The sequence below is a fragment of the Musca autumnalis genome, unplaced genomic scaffold (genome assembly GCF_047663935.1).
Source record: "Musca autumnalis isolate F117 unplaced genomic scaffold, ASM4766393v1 scaffold_2, whole genome shotgun sequence".
NCBI classification, from domain to species: Eukaryota; Metazoa; Arthropoda; class Insecta; order Diptera; family Muscidae; genus Musca; species Musca autumnalis.
In genome coordinates this window covers 44,714,207-44,722,849 of record NW_027411755.1, presented here as the reverse complement: position 1 = coordinate 44,722,849, position 8,643 = coordinate 44,714,207, and positions in this window count along the sequence as shown.

Sequence of the window (8,643 nt, the reverse complement as noted above, 5' to 3'; positions counted from 1 at the left end):
AGGCGTGGATGTTTTAAGAATCTTTTTCAAGGCTCTGAAGGAGGCGTGGATGTTTTAAGAATCTTTTTCAAGGCTCTGAAGGAGGCGTGGATGTTTTAAGAATCTTTTTCAAGGCTCTGAAGGAGGCGTGGATGTTTTAAGAATCTTTTTCAAGGCTCTGAAGGAGGCGTGGATGTTTTAAGAATCTTTTTCAAGGCTCTGAAGGAGGCGTGGATGTTTTAAGAATCTTTTTCAAGGCTCTGAAGGAGGCGTGGATGTTTTAAGAATCTTTTTCAAGGCTCTGAAGGAGGCGTGGATGTTTTAAGAATCTTTTTCAAGGCTCTGAAGGAGGCGTGGATGTTTTAAGAATCTTTTTCAAGGCTCTGAAGGAGGCGTGGATGTTTTAAGAATCTTTTTCAAGGCTCTGAAGGAGGCGTGGATGTTTTAAGAATCTTTTTCAAGGCTCTGAAGGAGGCGTGGATGTTTTAAGAATCTTTTTCAAGGCTCTGAAGGAGGCGTGGATGTTTTAATAATCTTTTTCAAGGCTCTGAAGGAGGCGTGGATGTTTTAAGAATCTTTTTCAAGGCTCTGAAGGAGGCGTGGATGTTTTAAGAATCTTTTTCAAGGCTCTGAAGGAGGCGTGGATGTTTTACGAATCTTTTTCAAGGCTCTGAAGGAGGCGTGGATGTTTTAAGAATCTTTTTCAAGGCTCTGAAGGAGGCGTGGATGTTTTACGAATCTTTTTCAAGGCTCTGAAGGAGGCGTGGATGTTTTAAGAATCTTTTTCAAGGCTCTGAAGGAGGCGTGGATGTTTTACGAATCTTTTTCAAGGCTCTGAAGGAGGCGTGGATGTTTTAAGAATCTTTTTCAAGGCTCTGAAGGAGGCGTGGATGTTTTACGAATCTTTTTCAAGGCTCTGAAGGAGGCGTGGATGTTTTAAGAATCTTTTTCAAGGCTCTGAAGGAGGCGTGGATGTTTTACGAATCTTTTTCAAGGCTCTGAAGGAGGCGTGGATGTTTTAAGAATCTTTTTCAAGGCTCTGAAGGAGGCGTGGATGTTTTACGAATCTTTTTCAAGGCTCTGAAGGAGGCGTGGATGTTTTAAGAATCTTTTTCAAGGCTCTGATGTTTTAAGAATCTTTTTCAAGGCTCTGAAGGAGGCGTAAATGTTTTAAGAATCTTTTTCAAGGCTCTGAAGGAGGCGTGGATGTTTTAAGAATCTTTTTCAAGGCTCTGATGTTTTAAGAATCTTTTTCAAGGCTCTGAAGGAGGCGTAAATGTTTTAAGAATCTTTTTCAAGGCTCTGAAGGAGGCGTGGATGTTTTAAGAATCTTTTTCAAGGCTCTGATGTTTTAAGAATCTTTTTCAAGGCTCTGAAGGAGGCGTGGAGGATTTAAGAATCTTTTTCAAGGCTCTGAAGGAGGCGTGGATGTTTTAAGAATCTTTTTCAAGGATCTGAAGGAGGCGTGGATGTTTTAAGAATCTTTTTCAAGGCTCTGAAGGAGGCGTGGATGTTTTAAGAATCTTTTTCAAGGCTCTGAAGGAGGCGTGGATGTTTTAAGAACCTTTTTCAAGGCTCAGAAAGAGGCGTGGATGTTTTAAGAATCCTTTTCAAGGCTCTGAAGGAGGCGTGGATGTTTTAAGAATCTTTTTCAAGGCTCTGAAGGAGGCGTGGATGTTTTAAGAATCTTTTTTAAGGCTCTGAAGGAGGCGTGGATGTTTTAAGAGTCTTTTTCAAGGCTCTGAAGGAGGCGTGGATGTTTTAAGAATTTTTACAAGGCACTGAAGGAGCCTTCGATGTTTTAAGATTTTTTTTCAAGGCTCTGAAGGAGACGTGGATGTTTTAAGAATCTTTTTCAAGGCTTTGAAGGAGGCGTGGATGTTTAAAGAATTTTTACAAGGCACTGAAGGAGCCTTCGATGTTTTAAGATTTTTTTCAAGGCTTTGAAGGAGACGTGGATGTTTTAAGAATCTTTTTTAAGGCTCTGAAGAAGGCGTGGATGTTTTAAGAATCTTTTTTCAAGGCTCTGAAGGAGGCGTGGATGTTTTAAGAATCTTTTTTCAAGGCTCTGAAGGAGGCGTGGATGTTTTAAGAATCTTTTTTCAAGGCTCAGAAGGAGGCGTGGATGTTTTAAGAATCTTTTTTCAAGGCTCTGAAGGAGGCGTGGATGTTTTAAGAATCTTTTTTCAAGGCTCTGAAGGAGGCGTGGATGTTATAAGAATCTTTTTTCAAGGCTCTGAAGGAGGCGTGGATGTTTTAAGAATCTTTTTTCAAGGCTCTGAAGGAGGCGTGGATGTTTTAAGAATCTTTTTTCAAGGCTCTGAAGGAGGCGTGGATGTTTTAAGAATCTTTTTTCAAGGCTCTGAAGGAGGCGTGGATGTTTTAAGAATCTTTTTTCAAGGCTCTGAAGGAGGCGTGGATGTTTTAAGAATCTTTTTTCAAGGCTCTGAAGGAGGCGTGGATGTTTTAAGAATCTTTTTTCAAGGCTCTGAAGGAGGCGTGGATGTTTTAAGAATCTTTTTTCAAGGCTCTGAAGGAGGCGTGGATGTTTTAAGAATCTTTTTTCAAGGCTCTGAAGGAGGCGTGGATGTTTTAAGAATCTTTTTTCAAGGCTCTGAAGGAGGCGTGGATGTTTTAAGAATCTTTTTTCAAGGCTCTGAAGGAGGCGTGGATGTTTTAAGAATCTTTTTTCAAGGCTCTGAAGGAGGCGTGGATGTTTTAAGAATCTTTTTTCAAGGCTCTGAAGGAGGCGTGGATGTTTTAAGAATCTTTTTTCAAGGCTCTGAAGGAGGCGTGGATGTTTTAAGAATCTTTTTTCAAGGCTCTGAAGGAGGCGTGGATGTTTTAAGAATCTTTTTTCAAGGCTCTGAAGGAGGCGTGGATGTTTTAAGAATCTTTTTTCAAGGCTCTGAAGGAGGCGTGGATGTTTTAAGAATCTTTTTTCAAGGCTCTGAAGGAGGCGTGGATGTTTTAAGAATCTTTTTTCAAGGCTCTGAAGGAGGCGTGGATGTTTTAAGAATCTTTTTTCAAGGCTCTGAAGGAGGCGTGGATGTTTTAAGAATCTTTTTTCAAGGCTCTGAAGGAGGCGTGGATGTTTTAAGAATCTTTTTTCAAGGCTCTGAAGGAGGCGTGGATGTTTTAAGAATCTTTTTTCAAGGCTCTGAAGGAGGCGTGGATGTTTTAAGAATCTTTTTTCAAGGCTCTGAAGGAGGCGTGGATGATTTAAGAATCTTTTTTCAAGGCTCTGAAGGAGGCGTGGATGTTTTAAGAATCTTTTTTCAAGGCTCTGAAGGAGGCGTGGATGTTTTAAGAATCTTTTTTCAAGGCTCTGAAGGAGGCGTGGATGTTTTAAGAATCTTTTTTCAAGGCTCTGAAGGAGGCGTGGATGTTTTAAGAATCTTTTTTCAAGGCTCTGAAGGAGGCGTGGATGTTTTAAGAATCTTTTTTCAAGGCTCTGAAGGAGGCGTGGATGTTTTAAGAATCTTTTTTCAAGGCTCTGAAGGAGGCGTGGATGTTTTAAGAATCTTTTTTCAAGGCTCTGAAGGAGGCGTGGATGTTTTAAGAATCTTTTTTCAAGGCTCTGAAGGAGGCGTGGATGTTTTAAGAATCTTTTTTCAAGGCTCTGAAGGAGGCGTGGATGTTTTAAGAATCTTTTTTCAAGGCTCTGAAGGAGGCGTGGATGTTTTAAGAATCTTTTTTCAAGGCTCTGAAGGAGGCGTGGATGTTTTAAGAATCTTTTTTCAAGGCTCTGAAGGAGGCGTGGATGTTTTAAGAATCTTTTTTCAAGGCTCTGAAGGAGGCGTGGATGTTTTAAGAATCTTTTTTCAAGGCTCTGAAGGAGGCGTGGATGTTTTAAGAATCTTTTTTCAAGGCTCTGAAGGAGGCGTGGATGTTTTAAGAATCTTTTTTCAAGGCTCTGAAGGAGGCGTGGATGTTTTAAGAATCTTTTTTCAAGGCTCTGAAGGAGGCGTGGATGTTTTAAGAATCTTTTTTCAAGGCTCTGAAGGAGGCGTGGATGTTTTAAGAATCTTTTTTCAAGGCTCTGAAGGAGGCGTGGATGTTTTAAGAATCTTTTTTCAAGGCTCTGAAGGAGGCGTGGATGTTTTAAGAATCTTTTTTCAAGGCTCTGAAGGAGGCGTGGATGTTTTAAGAATCTTTTTTCAAGGCTCTGAAGGAGGCGTGGATGTTTTAAGAATCTTTTTTCAAGGCTCTGAAGGAGGCGTGGATGTTTTAAGAATCTTTTTTCAAGGCTCTGAAGGAGGCGTGGATGTTTTAAGAATCTTTTTTCAAGGCTCTGAAGGAGGCGTGGATGTTTTAAGAATCTTTTTTCAAGGCTCTGAAGGAGGCGTGGATGTTTTAAGAATCTTTTTTCAAGGCTCTGAAGGAGGCGTGGATGTTTTAAGAATCTTTTTTCAAGGCTCTGAAGGAGGCGTGGATGTTTTAAGAATCTTTTTTCAAGGCTCTGAAGGAGGCGTGGATGTTTTAAGAATCTTTTTTCAAGGCTCTGAAGGAGGCGTGGATGTTTTAAGAATCTTTTTTCAAGGCTCTGAAGGAGGCGTGGATGTTTTAAGAATCTTTTTTCAAGGCTCTGAAGGAGGCGTGGATGTTTTAAGAATCTTTTTTCAAGGCTCTGAAGGAGGCGTGGATGTTTTAAGAATCTTTTTTCAAGGCTCTGAAGGAGGCGTGGATGTTTTAAGAATCTTTTTTCAAGGCTCTGAAGGAGGCGTGGATGTTTTAAGAATCTTTTTTCAAGGCTCTGAAGGAGGAGTGGATGTTTTAAGAATCTTTTTTCAAGGCTCTGAAGGAGGCGTGGATGTTTTAAGAATCTTTTTTCAAGGCTCTGAAGGAGGCGTGGATGTTTTAAGAATCTTTTTTCAAGGCTCTGAAGGAGGCGTGGATGTTTTAAGAATCTTTTTTCAAGGCTCTGAAGGAGGCGTGGATGTTTTAAGAATCTTTTTTCAAGGCTCTGAAGGAGGCGTGGATGTTTTAAGAATCTTTTTTCAAGGCTCTGAAGGAGGCGTGGATGTTTTAAGAATCTTTTTTCAAGGCTCTGAAGGAGGCGTGGATGTTTTAAGAATCTTTTTTCAAGGCTCTGAAGGAGGCGTGGATGTTTTAAGAATCTTTTTTCAAGGCTCTGAAGGAGGCGTGGATGTTTTAAGAATCTTTTTTCAAGGCTCTGAAGGAGGCGTGGATGTTTTAAGAATCTTTTTTCAAGGCTCTGAAGGAGGCGTGGATGTTTTAAGAATCTTTTTTCAAGGCTCTGAAGGAGGCGTGGATGTTTTAAGAATCTTTTTTCAAGGCTCTGAAGGAGGCGTGGATGTTTTAAGAATCTTTTTTCAAGGCTCTGAAGGAGGCGTGGATGTTTTAAGAATCTTTTTTCAAGGCTCTGAAGGAGGCGTGGATGTTTTAAGAATCTTTTTTCAAGGCTCTGAAGGAGGCGTGGATGTTTTAAGAATCTTTTTTCAAGGCTCTGAAGGAGGCGTGGATGTTTTAAGAATCTTTTTTCAAGGCTCTGAAGGAGGCGTGGATGTTTTAAGAATCTTTTTTCAAGGCTCTGAAGGAGGCGTGGATGTTTTAAGAATCTTTTTTCAAGGCTCTGAAGGAGGCGTGGATGTTTAAAGAATCTTTTTTCAAGGCTCTGAAGGAGGCGTGGATGTTTTAAGAATCTTTTTTCAAGGCTCTGAAGGAGGCGTGGATGTTTTAAGAATCTTTTTTCAAGGCTCTGAAGGAGGCGTGGATGTTTTAAGAATCTTTTTTCAAGGCTCTGAAGGAGGCGTGGATGTTTTAAGAATCTTTTTTCAAGGCTCTGAAGGAGGCGTGGATGTTTTAAGAATCTTTTTTCAAGGCTCTGAAGGAGGCGTGGATGTTTTAAGAATCTTTTTTCGAGGCTCTGAAGGAGGCGTGGATGTTTTAAGAATCTTTTTTCAAGGCTCTGAAGGAGGCGTGGATGTTTTAAGAATCTTTTTTCAAGGCTCTGAAGGAGGCGTGGATGTTTTAAGAATCTTTTTTCAAGGCTCTGAAGGAGGCGTGGATGTTTTAAGAATCTTTTTTCAAGGCTCTGAAGGAGGCGTGGATGTTTTAAGAATCTTTTTTCAAGGCTCTGAAGGAGGCGTGGATGTTTTAAGAATCTTTTTTCAAGGCTCTGAAGGAGGCGTGGATGTTTTAAGAATCTTTTTTCAAGGCTCTGAAGGAGGCGTGGATGTTTTAAGAATCTTTTTTCAAGGCTCTGAAGGAGGCGTGGATGTTTTAAGAATCTTTTTTCAAGGCTCTGAAGGAGGCGTGGATGTTTTAAGAATCTTTTTTCAAGGCTCTGAAGGAGGCGTGGATGTTTTAAGAATCTTTTTTCAAGGCTCTGAAGGAGGAGTGGATGTTTTAAGAATCTTTTTTCAAGGCTCTGAAGGAGGCGTGGATGTTTTAAGAATCTTTTTTTAAGGCTCTGAAGGAGGCGTGGATGTTTTAAGAATCTTTTTTCAAGGCTCTGAAGGAGGCGTGGATGTTTTAAGAATCTTTTTTCAAGGCTCTGAAGGAGGCGTGGATGTTTTAAGAATCTTTTTTCAAGGCTCTGAAGGAGGCGTGGATGTTTTAAGAATCTTTTTTCAAGGCTCTGAAGGAGGCGTGGATGTTTTAAGAATCTTTTTTCGAGGCTCTGAAGGAGGCGTGGATGTTTTAAGAATCTTTTTTCAAGGCTCTGAAGGAGGCGTGGATGTTTTAAGAATCTTTTTTCAAGGCTCTGAAGGAGGCGTGGATGTTTTAAGAATCTTTTTTCAAGGCTCTGAAGGAGGCGTGGATGTTTTAAGAATCTTTTTTCAAGGCTCTGAAGGAGGCGTGGATGTTTTAAGAATCTTTTTTCAAGGCTCTGAAGGAGGCGTGGATGTTTTAAGAATCTTTTTTCAAGGCTCTGAAGGAGGCGTGGATGTTTTAAGAATCTTTTTTCAAGGCTCTGAAGGAGGCGTGGATGTTTTAAGAATCTTTTTTCAAGGCTCTGAAGGAGGCGTGGATGTTTTAAGAATCTTTTTTCAAGGCTCTGAAGGAGGCGTGGATGTTTTAAGAATCTTTTTTCAAGGCTCTGAAGGAGGCGTGGATGTTTTAAGAATCTTTTTTCAAGGCTCTGAAGGAGGCGTGGATGTTTTAAGAATCTTTTTTCGAGGCTCTGAAGGAGGCGTGGATGTTTTAAGAATCTTTTTTCAAGGCTCTGAAGGAGGCGTGGATGTTTTAAGAATCTTTTTTCAAGGCTCTGAAGGAGGCGTGGATGTTTTAAGAATCTTTTTTCAAGGCTCTGAAGGAGGCGTGGATGTTTTAAGAATCTTTTTTCAAGGCTCTGAAGGAGGCGTGGATGTTTTAAGAATCTTTTTTCAAGGCTCTGAAGGAGGCGTGGATGTTTTAAGAATCTTTTTTCAAGGCTCTGAAGGAGGCGTGGATGTTTTAAGAATCTTTTTTCAAGGCTCTGAAGGAGGCGTGGATGTTTTAAGAATCTTTTTTCAAGGCTCTGAAGGAGGCGTGGATGTTTTAAGAATCTTTTTTCAAGGCTCTGAAGGAGGCGTGGATGTTTTAAGAATCTTTTTTCAAGGCTCTGAAGGAGGCGTGGATGTTTTAAGAATCTTTTTTCAAGGCTCTGAAGGAGGCGTGGATGTTTTAAGAATCTTTTTTCAAGGCTCTGAAGGAGGAGTGGATGTTTTAAGAATCTTTTTTCAAGGCTCTGAAGGAGGCGTGCATGTTTTAAGAATCTTTTTTCAAGGCTCTGAAGGAGGCGTGGATGTTTTAAGAATCTTTTTTCAAGGCTCTGAAGGAGGCGTGGATGTTTTAAGAATCTTTTTTCAAGGCTCTGAAGGAGGCGTGGATGTTTTAAGAATCTTTTTTCAAGGCTCTGAAGGAGGCGTGGATGTTTTAAGAATCTTTTTTCAAGGCTCTGAAGGAGGCGTGGATGTTTTAAGAATCTTTTTTCAAGGCTCTGAAGGAGGCGTGGATGTTTTAAGAATCTTTTTTCAAGGCTCTGAAGGAGGCGTGGATGTTTTAAGAATCTTTTTTCAAGGCTCTGAAGGAGGCGTGGATGTTTTAAGAATCTTTTTTCAAGGCTCTGAAGGAGGCGTGGATGTTTTAAGAATCTTTTTTCAAGGCTCTGAAGGAGGCGTGGATGTTTTAAGAATCTTTTTTCGAGGCTCTGAAGGAGGCGTGGATGTTTTAAGAATCTTTTTTCAAGGCTCTGAAGGAGGCGTGGATGTTTTAAGAATCTTTTTTCAAGGCTCTGAAGGAGGCGTGGATGTTTTAAGAATCTTTTTTCAAGGCTCTGAAGGAGGCGTGGATGTTTTAAGAATCTTTTTTCAAGGCTCTGAAGGAGGCGTGGATGTTTTAAGAATCTTTTTTCAAGGCTCTGAAGGAGGCGTGGATGTTTTAAGAATCTTTTTTCAAGGCTCTGAAGGAGGCGTGGATGTTTTAAGAATCTTTTTTCAAGGCTCTGAAGGAGGCGTGGATGTTTTAAGAATCTTTTTTCGAGGCTCTGAAGGAGGCGTGGATGTTTTAAGAATCTTTTTTCAAGGCTCTGAAGGAGGCGTGGATGTTTTAAGAATCTTTTTTCAAGGCTCTGAAGGAGGCGTGGATGTTTTAAGAATCTTTTTTCAAGGCTCTGAAGGAGGCGTGGATGTTTTAAGAATCTTTTTTCAAGGCTCT